Source organism: Lissotriton helveticus, chromosome 6 (assembly GCF_964261635.1).
Source record: "Lissotriton helveticus chromosome 6, aLisHel1.1, whole genome shotgun sequence".
Lineage (NCBI taxonomy): Eukaryota > Metazoa > Chordata > Amphibia > Caudata > Salamandridae > Lissotriton > Lissotriton helveticus.
Window position 1 is genome coordinate 827,792,473 of NC_136067.1, and position 24,786 is coordinate 827,817,258.

General features: G+C 47.1%; 1 protein-coding gene across 2 annotated transcripts in view; it reads left to right on the forward strand.

Annotated features, from left to right (window-relative positions):
• Positions 1 to 1,835: 1,835 nt before the first annotated feature.
• SCML4 (Scm polycomb group protein like 4) overlaps positions 1,836 to 24,786 on the forward strand; it is a 571,844-nt gene continuing 548,893 nt past the window's right edge. For both annotated transcript variants that reach the window (XM_078648414.1, XM_078648415.1), the window contains exon 1: positions 1,836 to 2,020. The gene's annotated coding sequence lies outside the window, so the exon portion shown is untranslated. The remainder of the gene's footprint in view (positions 2,021 to 24,786) is intronic.

Genomic DNA, 24,786 nt, shown 5'->3' on the forward strand with positions numbered 1-24,786 from the left:
CCACAGAATCAATCACACCCCTATACAACCTCTCATACACCCACTCACACACTGATTCACAAACCCATACAAGTACTCACACAACCACTCACTCGTCCACTCACTAACACACCCACTCATTCACACAGCCACTCAGTCATCCATACAGTTACTCATACAACCAGTCACTCATCCTTATTGCCACTCATTCATCCACTCATCCATACAGTTGTCCACACACCCACTCATGCACTTATACAGCCACTCACACATGCAGTCACTCATGCATACAACCACTAACTGACCCACTCACGCATACATCCAGGCATTTAGCAACCACACACTCACCCATACAGCTACACCCAGTCACTCACCCATACAGCCACTGACACACACACACACACACACTCACCATACAGTTACTCACACACCCACTTATTCCACCATACAGCCACTCACACAACCACTCGGCCATAGTCTCTCAACACAGCCACTTACTCATATATACAAGCGCTCACACACTCACTCACACACCCACAAAACCACTTATATACCATTTCACACATCCATACAAGCATCCCCACATCCAGTCTCCCACTCATACAGCCATTCAGATACACACTCACTCACCCATACAGTCACTCACACACCTTCTCATCCAACTATACAGACACTCACACAAACATTAACAGACCCATAGAATCACTGACACACCCAACCACTCACCAATCTAGCCACTTACATAGACTCTCACTCACCCACACAGCTACTCACTCATACAGTCACTCACACACACCCACTCACACACGCATACATACAGTCACACAGCCACTCACATAATATATATTGGAAGCAGCATCACTCATTGTTAGTACACTTAGTATACTAATTTAACTTGTGCAACACCTTAGTATATATGTTTAACAATCATAAATTCTTACAAAATAGTTACACTCACTGGATGATGTCATCAGTGATATCATTTTAGATGTCATCAGTGATGCCACTGACCATGTCATGAATGATGTAATATGTGAGGCCATAAGTAGTGCATTGTGGGAGTGTAAGTTATAGTTAGCTCATGTAACTCCAGCTGCTGTGTTTTACTGGCTTTGTACAGTGAAATCTGTGCCTAACTATAGCATCCATGTAATGTTTGTTTATTTCATATTATATATATACATATTATATATATATATATATATATATATATATATATATATATATATATAATTTATTTATGTATTTATTTATTTATTTATGTATGTATGTATGTATTTATTTATTAGAGAAAAAGGGAAGTGTAAGGACTTATGTGCAGATACACACACACACAAACATGCACAGTTTGGGATTAAAACATTCTACAATGGGTTATTTAAAGCTCGTGTTTACAATATCAGTAACCAGAAGTCGCCCCGAAACTCTGTCTGCTATTGTGTAGACTCAATATTGGACCAAACTGTCGCATGAACAGGACAAAGGGATGCTGTTACAGTCTGGTTTCTATAGCAACAGAGAACGGGAGACTATAACAATTGTAGTAGATACACCCTATCTGTATATTACACAAATGTCACAGTGCATCGCCTACCAAAAACGCATCGGGGCACCTCAAACCGACAACACCCAAAGCCTAAAAAACGCAATCGCAACCCTCTCGCTGCTCCTACCCCAGGAGGAAGGAAGCGCGACACAGAGGCCTCCTTTTTTTCGCATGCAAAATGTGCGTGATCTTTAAAAGGCAGTGGTTGGCTGGTTTTCCGGACATGATGTGGTTGAAGCTGTCATCGTAATGGAAATTCATCGCTGTAGCTATGGTAAATCGAGTTCTCTGCCTGTGCTGAATGCATTAGTCTAATGAGATGTTTGCAGCTGGAGCGCGGGGCTGCTGCTGCTGCTGCTGGAGGCTGACGGCTGGCTGCTAGCAGACGGGGCGAAGATGCCTCTCGCTGTGGTCTGCTCCGCGCCCACCGCCCTGTGCCAGTCAGCCGGATGCCCGGGGCCTCTCTGAAGATACGGTTTCCGTGCAGAGCTCCAGGTAAGCGCTGCCCGCCATGCTTTCTTCTGCTTGTGCTGTGCTGCGGCTTCATTCTTTAACAGCTGTCCTTCGTCTGCATGGATCACAGGCTGCACGTTCATTTCCTCTCTGCCTCTGCGGGCTTTTGTGAGCCTGTTTGTGGGAGTGCTCGCCCCAACTTCTCCTGGATGCAGCGGGGGTCTGCCGGGGAGGCGGCAGCCTGTCCTGTCAGAGAGCGGGGCGCCCGTGCCACTGCCAGAGGGTTTGTTTATGTGCGTGCAGGGCATGCGCTTGGGTGCCGGCCAGCAGCCGGGCTGCCCCGGCGTGCACGGCGCTGGGGGCGGGTGTGCTGATGCCGCGTTACTCGCGTTACTTCCAATGTTTGGGCTCGCTGCAGCGCCTTGCCGCCAGGCGCATGGACATTCGGCACATCAGACCCAGGCGCTCTGAAAGGGAAATTGATTTTAATTAATAGGTCTGTAGATCACAACACTGGAAAACACCCTTTTATGCTCGTTTCCGTGTTCCACCTAGAAGTGTGTATTTGGGGGAATGATCTGTGAATATAATCCGTGGTTGGCTTTATAAATACGGATTTTAATTATTAAGGAATGAGTCATTTATTTAGATGGGTGTAATTAGTCCCTGTTGTCTTATTTTAGGGCAGATAAACAGACTCAGAGGGAGGGACAGAGAAAGTGGACGAATGAATTGCTGGATATATGAGTGGGTGCCCTTTTGGTGGATGGATGGATGGATGGATGGGAAGAAGCTTGCCAAGTGGATGAATAGGTGGATAGATGGAAGAAGTGTTGATTGACTGACTGACTGAATGAATGAATGGGTGAATCAATAGATGATGCAACGGTAGGTAGGTGGATTGACCTGTGTACGGGAGGGCAGGATACAGCATCAGTGGGTAAAATTAATGTGTATAGGTCCTGATCCAAGCATGACTGCAGAGACGGACAGAAAGACGGACACGTATAGTGGAATGGCTTCTGAGCGATAAAATGTATCTCTGCATTCAGTGTTTATAACGGATACATTAATTAGGAGCCTTAACATCCTCTTTCTAAGCATCTCGCATTACGCATGGATTCAAATATCTCCTTCAAAGTGTGCTGCAAGTGTGTCTTGTCGTCCAGCAGCAGTTTGAAAGAGCAGAGATCGCTGTGTATCGTTTCATTCAGAAGTGACCTCCTCGGCCGGGCCTGCCCGTCACTGGAGCCGGGGAGGATGCACAGAGTCTGGGGAGTATCTCGTGCCTGTCACACGGTGTATTGACGCGCTCCGCCTCGCCGTGTTTATGCATCAGCTGAGGCGCGGGGGCAGAGGGTGGCTGAGTTCAGAAGCCGGAAGTTGCCCCGATACAACCTCTGCCCTTCCTCCGGGTGCGCTCATTTCTGGATGGGCGCATCCCCGCGCGGGCCCACAAGCACCGTGTGACTGGACTGCCTGCGCGCAGCAGACGGCACATCCATATTCATGCCCGTATAACGCACCTGTGACTAGATCACACGCACGTGCAGCTCTGGGCCCACATTACCCCGGGTACAGACAGAGCACCCAGGTCCGCACCCACAGGTACCGTGTGAATGGACCGAACGCCGCACACACGGCAGATCCAGTTCACGCTATGTGTGACTGGACTGCAGGCTGCGGACTTCACCAGGGCCGGGCCAGCATTCCCCGTGTGACTGGTCTGCACAAGGGGGGCATGCCCACGTGATGCCCCGGGTGACAGGACTCTCCACTCAGCAGATGTGGGACTGCTGTGCACGCAGCACACGGCGCACCCTGCTCTAAGTGCAGGGCCTAGGTGACTGGAATATACGGAGAAGAGGCGCATCCAGGGCCGGGCCCCCGTGCCCCGCGGAACTCTGGACTGCGCACCCATGTGGGCCCATGTGCCTGTGTGACTGGACGACTCGCACCAGAGGCGCATCCAGTTTGGGGCCCTCAGGCCCGGGGTGCCAGTGACCAGACTACAGGTAGAAGACGGGCAGCATACCCGAGTCCTGGCCCACAGGCCACCGTGTGACTGTCTGACTGCACGCACCCGGCAGGGCCTCTGTCAGTGGACTCCCTGTACAGAAAGAGTCTGCGGCTCTAAGCCACGGAACGCCTCAATCTGAGGTGACACCGAGGCCCAGAGGACTTCAAAGCCAGTTTGTTGTACCAAGATGTTTAGGGCACCCCACTGTCCCACCGCGTGCGGCCGCGCCATAATTCGGTCTCATTTGGGGACCTATGCACCCTGTGTGGCCACCAAAACGTTTCCTCAAAAATGTGGTCCGTCTAACACAGGTGCAATATGTCGAAATTCGAGCCGAGCCTGGGGAACTGTGTCTGAGTATCTGTCGATCTGTGCTCGGCCTGCAGGCCGCACGCACGTGTGTGTGGACATCACATGTTTGTCTACTTACTGCACAACCGGCGGTGGTTCTAATAGCTGCAACATGACCCTACAATGTAAAGCCAGTGAAGCGTCTTATTTTCGGCCTGACAGTTCGTAGTTGTCAAAAAATGTCACTATAGGACCACAATACACACGTGACCCTTTACGCATGTTTTATAGCACATTGCTTAATTGTGCTTTCTGTGCCTTGGAACACTGACGTTTCAACCAGAACCAATCCACGTGACACTGTAAATTGATCACGCAGCAGTTGGCTGCCTGTAGTGTGTGCTGCAAATAATACAAAAATGAGCTCCTTTTTCTGAGTGAGTAGGCGGCATTTTAGTGAAGATATTCTTTCGTTTATAAGGTGTGGGGGTCATGTATATTTTTCCTGCAGAACGCGATGTTTTGGCAGGCGTTCCTTGTAATTGTTGCCTGTGGCTGGGATGCAAAATTGCGTTTTCTTTAATTTCTTACGTGTGGTCGGTTGATTAAAAAAAATATTTACTATACTGTAAATCGTCTTTTTGCTTAATCGAAGCCACCGTCTTGTTTGGAGGACAACATAATGGAATGGTGAGGAGGCAATTAGACTGACGAACTCTGTTTCAGTGCTTCCCATTGGATGGAACGGAATTTTCGGGAATTGTGCCATTCTGTTAGACTAGGGGAAATTAATTTGGTGGTTGTCCTCAATGTTGTGAATAGTGGGGTATCCCTTATGCAATATTTATGTATCATTTATACGTCATCTGCGTAAACATACACGTCTTAATATTACAAATGCAAATTCCCATTGGTTCAACCTAATAATTCACAGGAATAACACCCAGTCCCTGAGTTACAGGAAATAATTCACAGCATCAATGTCATCTCCGTGAATTGCAGCACATAATTCACAGATGTGAAACCTTGCCAATGAATACAAGCTGTTTGAAACCACTGCAGTTTAATAACAATGTCAAATATGTCATATAAATATAAACAAGCATACTCTGCCATATTCAAGATAAATGTATATGTATTCAAAATTTATATATATATATATTTATATATATATATATATATATATATATATATATATATATATATATATATATATATATAATGTATTCTCATAGAGAGCTAATTCTACACTGCCAAAGAAGCATTTATGTTTCCTAAAAATAGATCTAAGGAAGAGTAGTTTGTAAATATGACCAGAAACCCATGATGTCAACTTTTGGACTATTGTCAGGGCCTCTTGAATAATGTGACTGTGCAGCTGTGACATTTTTCAGATACTTCAGGATGTGATGCACTTGTCACATAATCCATCATCTGCTGTATAACTTGTGGAATTTAACAAAAAAAAGTTTTTACCTCAAACAGATCAAAAGTGACTGAAAATGCTGCTCCAGGTGTTGTCACCCAGTGGCATACCCTTTGCAGAGGTTAACTGGTCACCTTTCAGTTGCTGATTGCTGTATTAAACTGACATTACTGAGATGAAACATTTGTCCAGACAGAGTTAATTAAGGTGTAAAATGACAAAATAATGAAGTAATACTGCTACAAAATGTACTGCATCACCCGCATAATTTGTCTTTTTTTTGCATAATTTATTCAACCATGTCACTTATTTTGGACTTCCCAAAATGCATAATTCCAGTGGCTTTGTACATGTCACCCTTTATGTATCTATTTTAGTTAGTTTTGTTTTGTTTAGTAAGTAAACTGAAAAATGCATAGTGTACGATTGGCAATAACCTGCATTGAAAAATTGAAAACAAAATATTAATGTATGAGCAAGTAGTAGACGTTTTGGATTTTATGTGTTTTCTTTTTCTTTTTCTTTTTCTTTTTGCTATTTAAGCGTATTTTGGCTAAAAGAGTCAGGAATTGTCCAGTTAACAATGGCCACCGATTGCAAGGAATGTTTAGATTTTCTTACCTGTCATGAGAAAAATAATGTTTCAAGAAAGGGTAGTGATAAACTTTAGCAGTGTGTATTGATGTGGGTCATTACCATAAGTAGAAACTAATGGACTGGCAATTTCATGGGAATTTGCTGCTTTGTTTATTTTTCATGGGTACGCTGCCGGCTGCACATTGGTTGCAATAAGCAGTCTGTTTTCTTTATTGAAAGAGGTCGCGGTGATTGCAGAACAATGATTAGTGAGCAGGAAATGGGGTAGACGGACTCGTTTCTTAGAACGTCTCCTTTTTGAAGTCCGTATCCCACGGCCATGCGTGTGAATTGTGAGAATTAATGACCGTTTGATATAAATCCGGCGAATTATGTATTTGGAAGCCTTTTCTGTCTGTGCAGTCGAAAGTAGCATAACATTTGATGTATAGCACCACTCCCCACGTGCGCGCGCGCTCACATATATACAGGTCCACTCAATATGTCAGGGAACAGCTGCCTGTCATCGCGATAGACAGCGTTGCACGCTGTGGAGAACGTGTTTAAACCAAAAGTTAAAGCGCTTCCGTTTTACCACAGCCAGGTTCACTGTGAACAGAGTACAATAAATATAGGGTGAGGTGGGTATGGGTGGGGGGAGGTGTTTGAGCTCCTGGGATTGGAAGTGTTGAGGGGTGGCACTTCTAACTCCCCCACCCCTCCAAAATGAAATATGAGAAGGGGTTTCAAGGCGCGCTCCTCTATGCCTCTCCGGAGTGCACTTTCATCGCTCACACTATGTGTGCGTGAGGTAAAAGACGCCTCTGGCAATCGCGTCTTTGTCGTGGGCTCAACAAACCCTGGCCTCTTTTCAGAGGCACTTAAACCCGGTCGCACTTACCAAACAGAACACGTGCTTGGGCATTGGCGCTTTTTATATCACACTCATGGGTGGGCGTGCCTGGGCTGCTAGGTGTTTTTTGTGTGTGCCCGCGTCTGAGAGTTGTGCGTTTGTATTGTTTCAAAGAAAAACAAAACGTGCGAGGAATAAGAGTGTCAGTGGGAGGGGGGTAACTTAGAGAGACTTAACACCACGTGCACCTCGTGTGTAAGCGAGAGAATCCGTGCTCCTGTCGCATCGACCCACCTCGCCCCTCCCTCAGTTTTCAAACACCCCTTTCATTTTCCTCAACAAAGTGGGGGGCGCTAGGGGCGGGGAAGCCGACAAGAACTGACAGGTAATTTCCACTAACATTAAAAAAATGCAATTTACAATTACATTAAGGAGCCAGGAGAGGGACGTCAGGTGCCAATCAGCGGAGGTGAGATGGGTCTGCGTGGCACCAAATTGTGACTCTATGACCACCCCCAATGCCCACCTGGATGGTATCCACCCTTCAGCGGTCGCTGCTTGCATCAAATCCAATGCCCACCTTAGTGGCGTAAGTGGACTTGAGTTGCCCGGATCCAGACAGGAGCCCTCAGGCCAGGGACCCGCAGCCCGTGCACAGTGCAGGAGGAGGGGGGCGGGGGATTTTATTTTATTTTATTTAATCCGAATTTATATAGCGCGAACTTTACCCGAAGGTGACAGAGCGCTTTACATAAGAACCAGTTGCAAATCATAAGGACTAAGGATTACATGCGTTACATAAAAGATACATGCTGCAGGGACTACTGCAACGTCACTGTCCCACCCGTCGGTGCCCACCGCTTGGAGCTCGCCGAGCGTGCACTATTCAGCCCCCACTGGTCTGAGCATAGCCAGTGCCCCGTCCACCCTTCAGCGCCCACTGCTTGGGGCACACCCACCAGTGCCCGGGCGCCAGCGCCCAGTTGTTGGACACAGTCACTTACTATAAACCGCCCGCCAGGGCACATCACGCTGTGTTGGGGGGGGGGGGGGGGGGGGGGGGGGGAGTGTCGAATACACAGAGGTTTCAGCTGCCCCCACCCCTCCCCCCTTTCCTAGGCTCTCAGTAAGATTTTTCACAAGGGACACTTTGGTCCGCTTAACAAAACAGTCTTCCAGGCAACACGTTTACTTGGTACACTCCGGCTAGCACACTGCGTACTGCAATTATTATACTGCAACGTGTAAGCCGTCCTGGGAGGCAGATACATCTCTTCCGGCAGGGGTGGGGGCGGTGGGAGGGGGCCGAGCAGCCCTCGCTGGAGACGAGCAGTGACAAGGTAACACACAATCTCATTCATCACCGTCACGTTCTGTCGAGGTGAGAGAAAAACACGCTTTACAAATGCACGAAGTGCTAATTTTGTTTTAATTAATTGTTGTTTTGTTTTAATTAATTGTTGTCCCTTCTCCATTATGCAGCTCGGTCGGTTTCACCTTTTAACTAGGGAAAGGCCACTACAAACACACAGTGTTTAATGGACACAGTGACGCTAGGCATGACACTTTCATTTTTACTTATGTGAAGATATCAGTTCAGGGGCTTAGCATTCAACAGTGCAGCAGGTGTAGTAGCACCGGAGCCCAGAGGTGTCAGCAGCCCATTGCACCCCAATTGTGGCTTTCTTGTACTACCCACCAGAGGGGCAAACGCGCCCACGGTTCCCTGGCTACTTTGCTGTATTAATTAATTTGCAGCACGCTCAGGCCTGGCACCATGTTACTGGTTGGTGAGAAAAAGAAGAAAACCCCTTAGAATGGGCTATATTAAGATCTTTTATTTATAGGGGATATTTATGGGACATACACGCAGGCAGTGCAGCGTCACCTTGCATGACTGGGAAAGGGCATGAATGCGCCATATTTAAAAGAATACAGCGCATTTCCGCCATTCTTCCTGCCATGGCGCTGTTTTGGCTGCTTAGCGCCAATGCAGGCCCCCTTGTACCATGGTAGAAGGGTGTCTGTGTTGCATACAGGATTATTTTTGTGCAGGAAGGGGTACCTTCCTGCACAAAAACAATCCTAAGAGGCATAGTCCTCTTTCTATGTGTGCTGCAGAATGAAGCATACATAGAAAGAGGAATGAACGAGGACAAATAAAGATATTTATCATTGTTGCGACTCCCCTGGGAAGGCGCATCTTTTTGGCCAATTCCCAAGTCTACCATTTTTGGTAAATCTGGGAATGCGGGGGGGGGGGGAGGGTGCTGGTGAGAGCATTTTTTCAATCTGCTGCCTGTCTCGGGCCCGAGACAGGCAGGTATTAGCAGGGGAGGCCGCCGCCCCAAAACACGTGCCGCCCAGGGCAGACCCCCCTAGCTACACCACTGCGTGGGAACACCCATGCAATGCTCATGGAAACCTTTCCCAGAGCAGAGTAACGCAACCCAGCGATTTGCGCTGCATAGCGTTACTCCAGATTTATGAAGCCACACAAAGTGGCTTTGCAGGGCTTCGTAAATCTCATTTTTAAGTTGCATCACGCATGCACCATGTTGCGTGGTGCAAGGGTGACGCAACTGGGCCCAAAAATATGACCCTTTGGGGCAGATTTATGAGGCCCTTGCGCCACGTTTACGCCGCTGTTGCGTCACGCAAGGCGGTGTAAACGTGGCGCATCCCTACGAATGATTTACAACGTGACGCATCTAGGCAGATGCGTCATGTTGTAAAGCCCTGCGCCGCTTGTGGGCGTTCCGGCGCAGGGTGGGCGTTCCGGGGCAGGTGCGCCTCGCAAAAGTGGCTGAGTGAAATCTATAAGATTTCACTCAGTCAATTTCAGGCCAATGCTGCGTCAAAAGCCTGCGCCTGCTTGAAGCAGGCGTAGGTCTTGATGCAGCATTGGTCAGATAGGGCACCTCCCCCCCCCCCCCGAGCCTTGCTGGAGCTGCGTCGCGCTTGCGACGCAACTCCAGCAATGCGCCACCTTTACGGCACAGATGCGTCACGCATCTGTGCCGTTTTTGCCCCATGGTGCGCCGCATTGTAAATGCGGCGCACCATGGGTGGCGGAGCTGTGGCGCACTGTGGCGCACATTAACTGGCGCATCCCTGGGGATGCGCCAGTTAACATAAATCTGCCCCCTAGTGTTTAGAAAGAGCAGATGTGCTGTATGAGGAGCTATATAAAAATAATTTATCAGATCTCAACACAGCGGATTCTCCCATTTTCAATTTGAGCAATGGGAATATAGGCCATAAACAGGCTAAAAAACCTGTATAACTTACTGATGTGGTTGCACAAGGAGTCGTTTAGATCCTGAAAATGTTGCAAAAGATTATGTTTGTGGAAATCCCTGTTGATAATCTCCAAGTGGTTTACTGGATCCACCTGTAGCCCTTGTGCCTGTGATTACTGAGCAAAATACTACTGGTTGTAGAAAAATACCAACTATTGCCAACAGAAATCATTCGACATCAACAACCAGTTCCACAATGCAACTGGATTCCAGTCCAGAAACACACACCAACAGCTGGTTCGCTGGAATTTCCAAGCTCTAGACCATGGTGGGGTATAGTGCACAGGTAACATGCCTAGTTCCTAAACAGTTGTCTATGCATTAAATAAATCCCAAGTTAACACTAGGAGAAACAAGTAATACATGTTTGACAAATTGGATACCCACGGGTGTGGAAAATGTGTTCCCACCACCAAACCACACGTTCTCCGGGTTGTGGATATTTTTTTTTTGTCTTTCTTGTGTCCAGTGTATCTTTTAGGTCGAATGAATGCCTCTATATTCTTATACCAACACCATGTAAACGTTTTACCTAACTATGGAGCTGCTTATGCTTAGATAAAATACCACTGCCTCCGTAATCCACCAATCCTCATTCTCTGTATCAGGAATGGTAGAAATTTACGTTCATAAGATGTATTTATAAATGTGAACAGAAAAGTGAGCCTGTGTGGCTGTGTCTCATGCTGTGTCATTATTCCATACGCATGCATATGTGTGACGACCTATGCCTACATGCATTACCACACGTTTGCATGCCTCCGGAATGTTGCAAGCACAATTTTATTTATATTTAAAATTACTGTTCCAACATGGTGAAGCTAACTTGGAGTAGTAAATAAAAAAATAAAAAAATTACTTAAGCAAAATCACGTTTTTCGGAAACAGAGTGGCCCAGCAGCAAATGCCACCTGCCGGGCTTTCCAAAATATGTGAAAAACATATGTTAAGGACAGTGAGGGTATTAGCAGCAACAGAGGTGCAGGTGGGTGGGAAATAACAGTGAGTGGGAGGGAGGGAAAATGAGCGAGCTTGAGGCTGGGGGAAATAAATAAAATAATTTAAAAAGTCAAGGCAAGTGAAGAAATGGGTGGGGAGGTGGGAGACGAGAGAAACACAGAGTGCATCGGTGGGGTAAGCAACACACATGGATGAAAGTAAGTGGGGGAAGAAATGGGCAAGCTGGGGTGGAGGGTGCAACACATAATGTGTGGGGTGGGTATTGAGTGGGTAGTGCTACACGAGGTAAGAAAGCAAGAAAACACATGCACTCTCATGTAGTTATGAATGAAAAAGGAAAAAATAGTTCCCTGAATGTGAGTGGTGGAAGGATTCATATCATCCAATCAAAACCACCAACAAAAATACTGCTGACCTTCCTCAGTTTCTCCAACAGTAGCGGTCGGCAGTAGGTGTTTCTGTAGGGCGGTGACAGGGGAGGGGCAGGGTGGGGGGTAATAATGTATGGATTACGGAGTTTTACAGGTAAGTAAACATTTAAATAAATAAAACGAATTTCGTTGCGCGCACTGCATCACCAAATGTGATGCAGTGCGCGCAACGAAATTCATTTTATTTATTTAAATGTTTACTTACCTGTAAAACTCTGTAATCCATACATTATTACCCCCCACCCTGCCCCTCCCCCTGCCCACGTCACCGCCCTACAGAAACACCTACTGCCGACCGCTACTGTTCTCCAACCAACCTTGCTGCCCTAATTCCTCCAATCTGTTTCAATTTTCTTTACAGTGTTTATTTGGGCTAGGCTTCTTGCTAAATCCCCACTGTGGTGGACTAACTCTACCTGCATGTTGGCAGTTCTCCGATACAAAAGTGAAATGCCTGCAGCCAAACTTTCAACAGAATGGCCACATCTTTATAGGCGATTGTTCATGTGTCTCTGTTGAAGTCTATGCGCTGCAGGGTCTTGAGCCACTGTGTGGACCTATCCTTTATAGCCATTGTGAATCATTCAAAGCCAGACCTAATAGCTCCATTACCTTCGGAAATGATTCCGTCTAATTTTGGTATCCCTTTATTCAAATCAGAGGCACCCTTGTGCCAGCCGTGGCCCGTCGAGTGGGTTGCGGTGGGGCAGGCAGGTGGGGCAGGGGAGGGGCAGGGTGGGGGGTGATAAATACCAGAATATGGATGATTGCAGGTAAGTAAACAATTAAATTATTAAAATGAATTTCGTAGCGCGCCCTGCATCGCATTTTGCGTATTTTTGCATAAATACATTGTGATGAACTGACCTGAGACATCCAATACAAGGGCAGATGTGTCAATATCATATACTCCAGAGATAGATTCAGACAGGAAGTTGGCTTTCCAAATGGGAAGACATTGGCTCTGTATTTTGTCCCCCACCTGTAGCTGTAGCCTCCTGTCTTCTTGATGCTACCTTATCCATGACGTAGGAACGCAGGTCATACCACTGCTTCCTGATTTATTCCACAGACCTTTTTGGTGACACCTACAGCTTTTATCCTCTGTTGTCCTGGTCCAAGTTTGTTTTTGGTTGCTACAGGTAAAGACATGTAAGCCCTTCAAAACAGCTTATCATATTCCGAGAAACTCATCCACAAGGATTTCCAACTCTTGGTCATTGCGTTTGCGCTTCCTTTTCTTGCCAACCTCATTGTGCGATACCTGGCTGGCCATGTTGGCTATCCAGATTTATCCTACTTTCATGCAACGCAGCAAGATATCCTGCTTTGCTGCTCTGTGTGAAAAGGAGAGGGCAGGAATTTGTCTTATTTAACGCTAGATAGAGCATTCCTGTCCACTCACTGTGATGGTGCACATTTTTCTGCCTTGTAGTGGTGCAAGGGAGCCTGTGTTGTAGGCAGGATTGTTTTTGTGCAGGAAAATACACCTTCCTACACACAAACAATCCTCAGAGGCATTTTCTGCCTTCTAAGTGTGCTGCGGAATGCAGCACACTTAGAAAGAGGAAACAACTAGGAGAAATAAAGATATTTCTCCTTGTTACACATCTGTTGGGAAGGCATAGCATTTTGATGCATTCCCAGGTTTATGTGTCTTGGTAAATCTGGAAATGCAGTAAAATGCATGGGTGGCTGCTTGGGCAAAGTCTTGCCCTACCCATGGAATGCCTTTCCAGGGCAAAGTAACATAAAGCAGCAACTTGCGCTGCCGCACGTTACTCCAGATTTACCAAGCAATGCAGGGACACGCAAGGTGGCCTTGATTTTCTTGGTAAATCTGACTTAGGGATTGCGTTGCCCTTATGACACCCTGAGTGACTCAATGGCAACATAATCCCTCGATAAATCTGGCCATTAGTGACTGTTAAGGGGCATATCTAGCATACCTGTTTGGGGTTAAATGGATATTATGTAAAAAAAATGAATTTGAATATATTTGAATCTCGCATTTTATGGCACCTCACTTGCATAAATTGACTCTCTTACCATCACTTGAGACTTTTCTAACTTTCCTCCTCCTTAAACGTGCCCTCCGCTCTCAATACAGACAGCTGGTGCTGTGCCGACTCTGACAAAGCAAAACCAAAGGTGATGATGGACGGAGTGTTGAACATTGCAAGCACTCACCCCCAGTCAACTGATCTGGGTTTAGTCCATCATCATTCTTTAGCTCACTCCGTCACCCCACTTCAGACAAGGCCATATGCAAATCAGTCTGACCCTGTGCCTCATGGGAACAGTCCAGCCCGAACTGCCAAGCCATGTCTTCCCTGGACCGGAAACAAGCATCCTGGGACCGGTTTCTGGCTAATAAGGCGTCATCAGCCAGGTTTGCTTGAATCCAGTGGCAAAGTGAGCAAGGGACCCACGTCTGGGCATACCCTGCCAACTTAGGGCGAACAAAGCAAAACCAAAGCGCACTGCTGCCTGGTCTGAGAGAAAGCAGTTGGCGAGCCATAGGTCTCGACAGTCCCCCAACAGGCTGAATGGTCAGTCGGTGGTGATGCAAGTTCACCACCCTCCTAGACCTCCCTCTCTCAGGGTAGCGAAGCCCCAAAAGAGCCTGGGCAGGGCAGAAGAGAGGTTATCCTTATACTTCCAGTTGAGAAAACAATCTGGTGGTGACATTATCCATCAACTGGAAATCATAATATCAGAATTCAACAAAGCAACCAGTTCCGGATGACCAAATAGCAAAAGTTGGCACCGGCCCAGGGACCACACTCCTTTTAGTTGCCCACGACAATGGATCAAAATAATATTGATTTGATCATGAAAGAATATCACAATCAAGCTTTCTTCAATTGTTTCCAAAAGATAGGAAAAAATGAATCAACTCAAAGAAACGAAAACTTTACATTAAAGACTCTATAGAGAAAACACTGTATTAATGTAATGTAGTGGTTTATTAAAATTGTTGGTTGGTAAAATTATAAAATAATTAGGAGATAATATGCAAGGGAGGCTCCGAAATTTTGACTGCCTAGAGGCCTCCATACGGTTTAATCCGGCACTGAAAACAACCATCCTTAGGAGGGGGGGGGTTCTGGAGATAGCTATGCTGCTCTTTAAGTAACAATAGAAAAAACAGAATCCTTCCTAACCTGCACCCTGGTTTGTACACCAAGACAAAGGACCACAAAATCAACCGCTCAGCTTTCATGTTGCCTGCAGGTTGCACACGGCTTTCTGCAACAGAGATTAAAAGCCACTGAGTGAACTTGCCTGATTTTTGTATTTTTAAATTGATTTTATCTGTCGCGTCTGATTTAGTTAGACAAACTGGTTCCATTTATCAGCAGCCGAAAGGCGAAGGCAGAGGCCGCTAAGCCTCAGTCCCAGATGGGATTCACCCAAGATTGGTTAAGGGACTTTGTCCAATTTACTTCCCCTCATGTTACTTTATTTGTATGGAATGGGCCTGGCTCCTGAGGGCTGTGTCTGCCAGATGTGATGTCAGAACATCGGAAGGAGGTCATTTGTCAGCTGTGCAATTATAGGCTCGCACCAGCATCACGAGATAGAGCCAGGAGTCAATCTTTGAAGAATAGGTCAGAGGACATTGTAGAGACTCCCAGAGTATAATCAATTAAAGCAGCCAACCTGGTTTAAAATGTAAGTTTCTTATTCAGCGGTAACGACCCGTCTTCTTGAGATGATAAGGAAAATGTTGGCGTTAGGAAACAAAATAAATTAATTGGGTTGTATTCCCGATTATATTAGCGCATCCAAGTGCCACTGAAGGGCACAACATAAAAACTTCAGCAGGGAAATCAAACATCCTGAGAATTAGGATATTTTATGAACACTAATTGCACTTCCGATGATTAAAAACATTACAAAATGAAATACTTTTTTTTTAAAATACCCTGCTGTCAAAATTCGCTAGCGAAAATATTTTTGCTGGCAAAAATCTCCCAGAAAAAGTCAATTTACGTTTTTCTCCCTGCAAGTAAAACAAAGACTACTAAAGTTAGTACATTTATTTTTCGAAAAATATTGAATCAACGGTCAGTTTTGCTGCACATCTTTTAAAACCCTCCACAAATTTCATAAAATGTCGTGAAATTTGCCAAGAATGTATTTATGAGTGCAGAAGTAAAGCCCTGCCGGACTTGCACAAAACAAATGATGTGAGAGGACTGGCACATAGCTCCCTATATAGAGGACCTCTCTCAGCTCAATTGGCTTTCTTTCTGTGAATATATGCATACATCACCAACCAACAAGAAAAGGCAAAATTAAAACAACAAAAAATCTGAAATAAATGTATATAGACATATATTATTAATTGAATCAATTTTTCCTCACAGGTCTCCCCTTTTTACATTCCTCCTTTATCCACATGAATTGGACAAATACGTAGATTTCATGATAAAACATTATAGAGCCAGATTTACGGTTGCTAATTGTTCATCCCAAATTATGGGGTTAAAATATGGTGACTTGCATAGTGTGGGAAAGGGTAGTTAAAAGTCATCAATGGAGCAATAAGACTAATTTGAACCATCCAATCTTTCTAGTCTCTCTTCCCATACAGGGCTTTCCCCCACCCTGAACCCATCGCGTGCATATACTTGATGTCTCTTTCAGTTTGCGTTGTTTGTGCTCACCCGCACTTTCCTAGAAACGCTCCCTCTGCTGCTTTCTGATCACTTTCCACACCTTGGCCCTGTCTTTTTCATCTTACTTTATATCTCCTGTCTCAGCGCCCTGTCGCTCATGCCCTCCACCCCTCAACAATCTCTATACTCCATTACTCATTTTCCTAGTCCCAATCTTTCTGACTCTCTTGTGTCTGTCTTTTTTGCTTCTCCCCTGCATTGTCTGCCCAACCCCACTTATTTTCTGAATTTTTTTTATCTGTTTCCACAGTTCTCCTGTCTTCCCTTCAGTGTCTTTCTCTCTCTCTCTGAATCTCTAAGCCATTCTCTTCTTTTCAGATCTCATCCTTCCTGCTCATTTCTTGAAACACTTTGGGGTAGATTTACAAGCCCCTTGCGCCACTTTTGCGTCACTTTTCCCATGTTAAAAGTGACGCAAAAGTGGCGCAAGGAGCTTGTAAATCTGCCCCTTTATCTGTCTAGTCTGTGATTTCCTATTACATTGAGTCCGGATTCCTTCTTCAAAATCCAACAGTCTGCTTATTCTTCTTTACACGCATAAAGACTCTGGGCCATATTTAGATCTTGGCGGATGGAATACTCCGTCAGAAATGTGACGGATATCCTGTTCCCCGTGTTACGATCTCAATAGGATATAATGGGATTGTGATACAGCAGACGGGATCTCTGTCATGTTTGTGGCTGAGTCTTCCCCTCTGCCAAGAGCTGAATCAGGTCCTCCATCTTGCTGTTAGTGATTCTCTTGGTCAACTCACTCAATATCTCAATTTTGGATGAATGAAGAGTGAGCCAGACTAGCCGACTGCAGGTCGCGCACTGATCTTATGCTTAAGGGCTCGTATGGTCTCATACTACACATTGAACCCCAGTACAAGAGGCTCTAGAATTGTACAGAAACCTTACCCAAAATGACTCTAAGCATCCATGGGATTTAATTTAGAGTTGTGGGATTGGCTATGATGAGACACAAAACCACTTGCCCTGCAGTGCTTGATTTGTAAAAATAAAATTAGTTCCAGGACCCTCGGCAGGAGGCCGCTGCAGCTTGCACCACTCATTGCCCCTTCCAGCACTGCCAATGACAGTAGTATGACAATTTAGACTATTCCAGGTCTCCAAACCAATAAGATTGGCTTGATTGGCAGGTATTAGTCATTTTTAATATAGATTGAATTAATAAACAACTTGGTGTGCTTATCTCTAAATTTGACAGAGAGTGTCATCATGTGGTAGACTGTCAGAAGTGCTGGTATTGATAATTAAGTGATGGTGTCTGTAGCATCGTGCTACAAATAAATACAGACACTGCGTGGTATCTTACTGGAGCTTTATTATACACATCCTGTCTCTTCCCTGTCCCTACTCTAACTGCCCTCATCCTGTCCTGACCCCTCCTCTTCCCCTCAGCCCAACTAGCTCCGCCCCCCAACTACTAGACTGTCAACTTCATTACATCTCCCCCTTTCTTAATAAACAAACAAAACATGGTTTCAATCCATTTCCTCAATGAGTCTCTTTGGTGGCTGGATATCACGACGTGGTCGCAGAGACATGGCTGCTGTTGACGCCGTCGGCAAAAGTCCAGTCAGCTGACTTCCGCTGTCTGTATCACCAGAGGTAAGTCCTTCAACTGCAGGTAAACCAAGGGGGCACATCAGTGGCCCATTCATGTCTCGAGGACACCTCTTAAAGTGAGAGACATTCCTGGTGATTCGACGTTGGTCAGATTCGGCAGTCAGCATGGTGCCCTTTTGTTGGGTGACCAGCAGTGGCTCGTCACGGAATCGACAATCAGTCTTTCTCTGCTGTTCCTGCTTGACGAGGACATAGTCTCCTTCATGCAAGGATGAAGACCTTGCTCTCCTTTTGTCATCGGCATATGACTTCATTTTGTCCTTATTATGTTTGTCAATTGCAGCCATTTCATGGTGGTTGTGACTCGGCGACCCGGCTTGCAGGGCCCCTTCCCAAGTTGGGATGCGATTTCTCATTGGTCGCCCTAACATGAGGGTTGCTGGACATTGTCCTGTGGTGGAGTGTGGAGTTGTCCTGTACGCCCTGAGGACTTCATTCAAGGCCGCCTGCAGCTCCTTCTTCTCAGCTGTGGCGTGCTGGAATGTCTTTTTGATTGTCGCCATAAACCTTTCAATGGTGCCGTTAGCTTGTGGCCAGAGGGGTGTGACTTTCCTGTGCTTGAAGTCCATGTGCTTCGCAAAGGCATTGCATTCCTGCCCATTGAATGGGGGACCAATGTCTGTCTTAACCTCTTTGGGGACACCCCATGTTGCAAATACTTCATCTAGTACCTTGAGAGTGCAAGAAGCACTTGTGGACGATACTATTTGTGCAATGGGGAATCTGGAATATTCATCGATTATGGCAACTACATATTTCCCAGACTGCAGCGGTCCGTAGAAGTCCATGGCAATTTCTTGCCACACTCCGCTTGGCAGGTTGGTCATCTGTAGTGGTGCCGGTGTATTGCTCTTATTAGTCAATTGGCAGAGATGACAATCTCTCAGGGTTGACTCCACCATCTGGTCAAGAAACGGAAACCAGACGCGTTCCTGTAAGGCCCGTTTTGTGGATACGACTCCTCTGTGGCCCTCGTGGGCTAAATTGACAACTCCCTGCCTGAGTTGGATGGGAATCACAAGTCGCTGACCTCTTAGGATGACTCCATCATCAGTGACTGACAGTTCGTCACAGACGTGCCGAAATGCCTGTATCTCTTTCCGGACTGTGGGGTCTGCGTCTTCTTCTTGGGGGTTGTGCCTCCACCGATTGGCTTGAATCCGTTGACGCACCATTTGCAGAATAGTGTCTTGGGCAGTGACCTCCCGAATGTCGTTCATGGGGATAGCAGGTGGTAGCGCCTGGTCAGCCACGAAGTGGATATACTCCTCAGCGATCGATGGTTTGGATTCAGATGACGGCTGAGGGTGGCGAGACATGTAGTCAGCCGGGTTCTCCGCCTTCCCCGGTTTGTGAATTATGGTGAAAGTGTACTCCTGGAGCCTGAGGCCCCACCTCCTGATCCTCGGAGGCATCTTGGATCTCGGATTGCCATAGATGGTGACCAGCGCCTGATGATCAGTGATCAGGGTAAAGTGCTTGCCATACACAAAGACATGAAAGTGTTCGCACGCCCAGACCACAGCGAGACTTTCCTTTTCAGGTTGAGAATACTTCTTCTCAGGATCGGACAGGCTGCGACTGGCGTAGGCAACAATCCGCCTCTGGTCAGATTCATTATCGTATTGAGCCAAGATGGCCCCCAAACCAACAGGGCTAGCATCCACCGTGATCTCGGTCTTCCTGTGAGGATTGAAATAGGAGAGGCTGTCGGCCGACTCTACGGCGCGCTTGATGTCTTGAACGCTTGTCACACTGAGGGGTCCAGTCGAACGGTTGGCCAAGTTTGGTGAGGATCCGAAGGGGGTGGCTGATGGTCGCATATTCACGGGTGTAGCGAGCACAGTAGCTGGCCATCCCCAAGAAAGATCTCAAGTCGTTGACGTCCTGAGGACTCTTGGTATTGTTCAGAGTTGCAATCTTGTCCGGATCCGGCTTCATACCCTCATCAGAGAAAATGTGGCCAAAGAATTTCAGAGTGGCCTGGTGAAACTCACATTTTTCCTTGTTCAATGTCAGATTATTGTCCAGCAGGGCATGACAGAAGCGATCAGCAGCGATGTCGTGCTCACGAACATCCGACCCATAGACCAAGATGTTGTCGCTGTAGTTCAGAGTGTTGGGGATGTGTTGGATTATCTGCCGGATCGCCTCCTGGAATATTTCAGCGGCGGACGAGACACCGAAGCTCAACCGCTTATACCTAAAAAGTCCTAAGTGCGTTGCAAACGTGGTGATGTATCGGGATTTTGTGTCCAACTCCAGCTGGTGATAGCCCTTGTTTAAGTCCAGCTTCGAAAATACCTTGGCACCATTTAGTGCAGCGATCATGTCACTCAGGTGCGGTCCAGGGTGCCGCTCCCTCTCAATCGCAGTGTTGGGTAAGCGCATGTCAACGCATAATCTCACTTTGTTGGGAGTCCCTTTCTTAGGTACGATGACCACCGGTGATACCCATGGGGTCGGGCCATCCGTGCGCTCTATGATGTCCGCTGCTAGGAGCTCTTGGAGTTCGTCCTCGATGGCACTTTGGAGATGAAATGGAACCCGTCGCGGGTGCTGAGCAACCGGTCTTATCTGTTCGTCAATGTGCAGATGGACGAGACGCCCTTTCAGCTTGCCCAGGCCCTGGAATAGCTTGGGAAATTTGCTGACGCAGTTCTGGTTGTCGGAGACTTTGAACAAAATTTCCACCGGACGAAGACGTTCTGCGGTGGGGAGGCTGAGTAGGCAGTCGGCTTCAGGACCCTTGATCACGTGTATGACCGCAGGTATGGTGATATTGTCGTGGGTGAGTGTCGTGTGGAATTTGCCCAGACAAGGGAGTGGTTTTTTGGACATCCACGTGAAGACACGGACTGGTGCAAAAGTCAATGGGGGCTTCGGGATCATTTTCTCGTGTTCCGTGACTGGGATGTAGTTCAGCGAAACCCCGCTGTCCATTACGAATTTGGTGTCATGGTTTCCCACTTTGATGTCTAGGCGTGGGTACCTTTTGAGCTGATCCGATCGACTATCATGTTTAAGTATTCTACAGTGTAAGCAGAGTCCCTGGACGAGGATGATCTTGAGTCACGCGACGGAGATCTGCGTTCCCAACGTGACCTGCGTGAGTCCCGGCTGGAATGTGAAGAGTCTGGAGACCGCATGGGCTCTCCTTGGACAGCACGTATGTGGTGCTTCCTTGTATCAGAGCGAGACGGTCTCGCTGTTTCACTTTGCCTTTCTTTGTGATAGTCTCCGCACATTGCTTCGAAGTGATTCAATCGCCCACATTTCCTGCAGCGTTGACCCATTGCAGGACAAGTGTCGATATGAGGATAGTCATACCCGCATCGATAACATCGTCTAGTCCTTTCTGGCTTTCGGTCCCTTCGTCCTGGATCTCTCCTCTTATACTCCGGGCGTCGTTGGCGCGATGGCTGTCTCAGCTTCCACCGTTTCTCTTGCGAGTACTTGCGTCTGCTACTGGGTCGCTCTTGAACACGGTGTGCTTGTTCATGACTGACACTGTGTCCTGTTTCAATGGTGGCGGCATGTTCCTCCGCTTGGTCGTAGACACGAGTCATTTCTTCTATTTCTTCCAATCCGTGGGGCTTCCTCAGCAGTCGCCTCCTGAGTGTTTCTGAGTGGCAGCCGGTTATGATTTGCTATTTGATGGCAGCGTCAGACGAGAAGGTTTCAAATTCGCAATGTCTCGATAGCCGTCGTAGCCGGGTAATGAATGCACTCATCGCTTCCTCTTTCCCTTGACGTGCCTGATGAAATGCATGGCGTTCATAGTCCACATTCCTTTTGTGGAGGAACTTTTTATTTAATGCCTCACGTACTTTGTCGTATGTTCCTGCATCAGTAGGCGGAAGGTCCTTAATAATCTTGCTTATCTCTCGGCCTGCTAGGTTGCGGAGGGCAATTAGCTTTTCTTTGTCGACTGTCACTTTGGATCCCTCGACATAGTCCTCGAAGTCTTCTAGCCATTCTTGCCACTTGGGTCCCATGCTCCCTCCCGTGGTCACAGTCAGTGGTTCTGGAGCTCGTAGGTGTGATCCGCCCGCAACAAGGGGCTTATCTTCATCCCGCTGCGGTGACACGTTGGGGGTCACCATCGTGTCGCTGCCTCTTTCTCACTCTGATTGCAAATTTCCGCCAATGCTTGTTTATTTGCTTTTGTCAATGCTTGTTTGCTCCTTTTTGCCAATGCTTGTTTGCTTGCTCTTGTCAATGCTTGTTCATGTACTTTCGCCAATGCTTGTTTATTTGCTTTTATCAGTGCTTGTTTGCTTCTTTTCGCCAATGCTTGTTTGCTTGCTCTTGTCAATGCATGTTTATTTACTTTCGCCAATGCTTGTTTGTTTGCTTTTATCAATGCTTGTTTATTTGTTCTTGCCAGTGCTTGTTGAACTTGCAGGATGCCTGACTTCAAAATGGCCGCCCCACAACCACTAAGGGGTCTGTCTCAAAGGTGCCTGACTCCAAGATGGCCGCCGTCACTGCATGCACACGAGGCTTTCTCTCTCGGCTCACTCAGTCTCAATCTCCTCTGGACTCACCGGCAGGCGACTTCAGGCGGCGGCGCACGGCAGGGTACACTTCTCTTCAACTACTGCTGCCACCAGGTGAGGTCGGGGTGGGCTCCCGCCTTACTTTGCAGGTTCCCGCGCTTCTTCGCCGACAGCATGCCACGACTCGCGCATCAGGCGTGAGGTTTTCATCGTCGGTGGGCACTCGAGCCCCGACTTCAGCGCTCTCAACGGCGCTCGTCAGCAGTACTTCACGGACAATGTCCACTGCGCTGGGGGCACTTCTTCTGCGTTCTTGGGCGCAACACAGGGTCGGAGTGGGCTCCCGATCTCTGTACTTGGACCACTCACCCAGGGCACACGCTTCCAGCGTGAGACGCGCTTCAGCGCGATCAGCTTCGTTTCTTTCGAGCGATTCAGCGCTCGTTCCTGCGGCCCCTCTCGGCTCCCTCCCAGTCTCTGGAGGGGCAGGGTCACCGGCTGCTGGCCTCGTCTTTTCAGGCGGCAGCTTGACTCCACTCGGCAGCGTTTCCTCGACGCTGCCTGGGACAGGGATTTCTCTGGGTGCTGCAAGCAGTGAGCTTAGTATCCCATCCTCGTCGCCAGTTGTAGCATTGTGCTACAAATAAATACAGACACTGCGTGGTATCTTACTGGAGCTTTATTATACACATCCTGTCTCTTCCCTGTCCCTACTCTAACTGCCCTCATCCTGTCCTGACCCCTCCTCTTCCCCTCAGCCCAACTAGCTCCGCCCCCCCAACTACTAGACTGTCAACTTCATTACATCGTCGAGCACCGGAATCCACTGGCCCAAATTAAGCACTGCTTGCCTCGTGAGGGTTGGAAACCTGCTAGTTTATTGTCCAACAGCAGTGCACGACTAAGCCCTGGGCATTATTTTTTTTATATTGCAGATGGCCTTCTTCACAAGACCCCTAATTGTACCACTTCATTCAAGACTAATCCCAGATTTACAGTTACGTGGTAATGAAAATTGCTCTGGTTTTTGAAGAATACACTAAATGAAGGTAAAGTCCATAGGTGGGATTTCCTCCCCCATGAAGGTAGATGGTAAAGAAAATGCCACTTCTGGATTGTACTCCAGATTTATCATTTCCTCCAGAAACCATAGGATTATTGGGTTGCATCCAACATTAAAATAAAGCCCAATGTCTTGTACGAAGGGCTGCAGTTTAGCCAGGCTTTATTTAATGTCTTGACCTCATTAAAACTCCTTTTTGACTGATAACTTCCTGGTGCCTTGGAGCAGGAGTTTGCAATGGGACCTACAATGTGTCCTTATTGTGTCTCTAAAGGGCTCTCCGATGCTCTTTGGAAAGATGGGGAGAGGAGTCTGGAGCCAAACTGGCTTTCAGTGCAGACTTGGAGGCTTCCAAGTTCTCTTTTATATGATTGTAAAAATAACCAGCATGTTAGCGTGACCAACATCATTAGCACAGCTCTGAAGTCTTTCTTTGTAGCAAAAGTCCCTTGTGAGCTGAAAAAAACTGCCAGGGTCACAGGAAACAAAGCAGGTTTTTGATGCTTCTATGCTGCCTTGTCTGCCTGTTTTCCTGGTCCCAATCTTTCTGACTCTCTTGTCTCTGTCTCTTTGCTTCTCCCTGCGTATTCTGCCCAAACCCACTTATTTTCTGAAGTCCTTTCTCTGTTTCCACAGCTCTTCTGTCTTTCCTTCAGCGTCTCTCCGTCTCTCTGAATCTCCAAGCCATTCCCTTCCTTTCAGGTCTCATCTTTCCTACTCTGTTCTTGGAAAAACTTTATCTGTCCAGTTTGCTTGTTCTTCCTTACATCCATGAAGATTCTGGGCCATATTTAGATCTTGGCGGATGGAATACTCCCTCAGAAACGTGACGGATATCCTGTTCCCCATATTACGACCTCAATAGGATATAATGGGATTGTGATACAGCAGACTGGATCTCTGTCATGTTTGTGGCAGAGAATTCCCCTCTGCCAAGAGCTGAATCCGGCCCTCCATCTTGCTGTTAGTGATTCTCTTGTTCAACTCACTCATTATCTCAATCTTGGATGAATGAAGAGTGAGTAAGACTAGCCGACTGCAGGTCGCGCACTGATCTTATG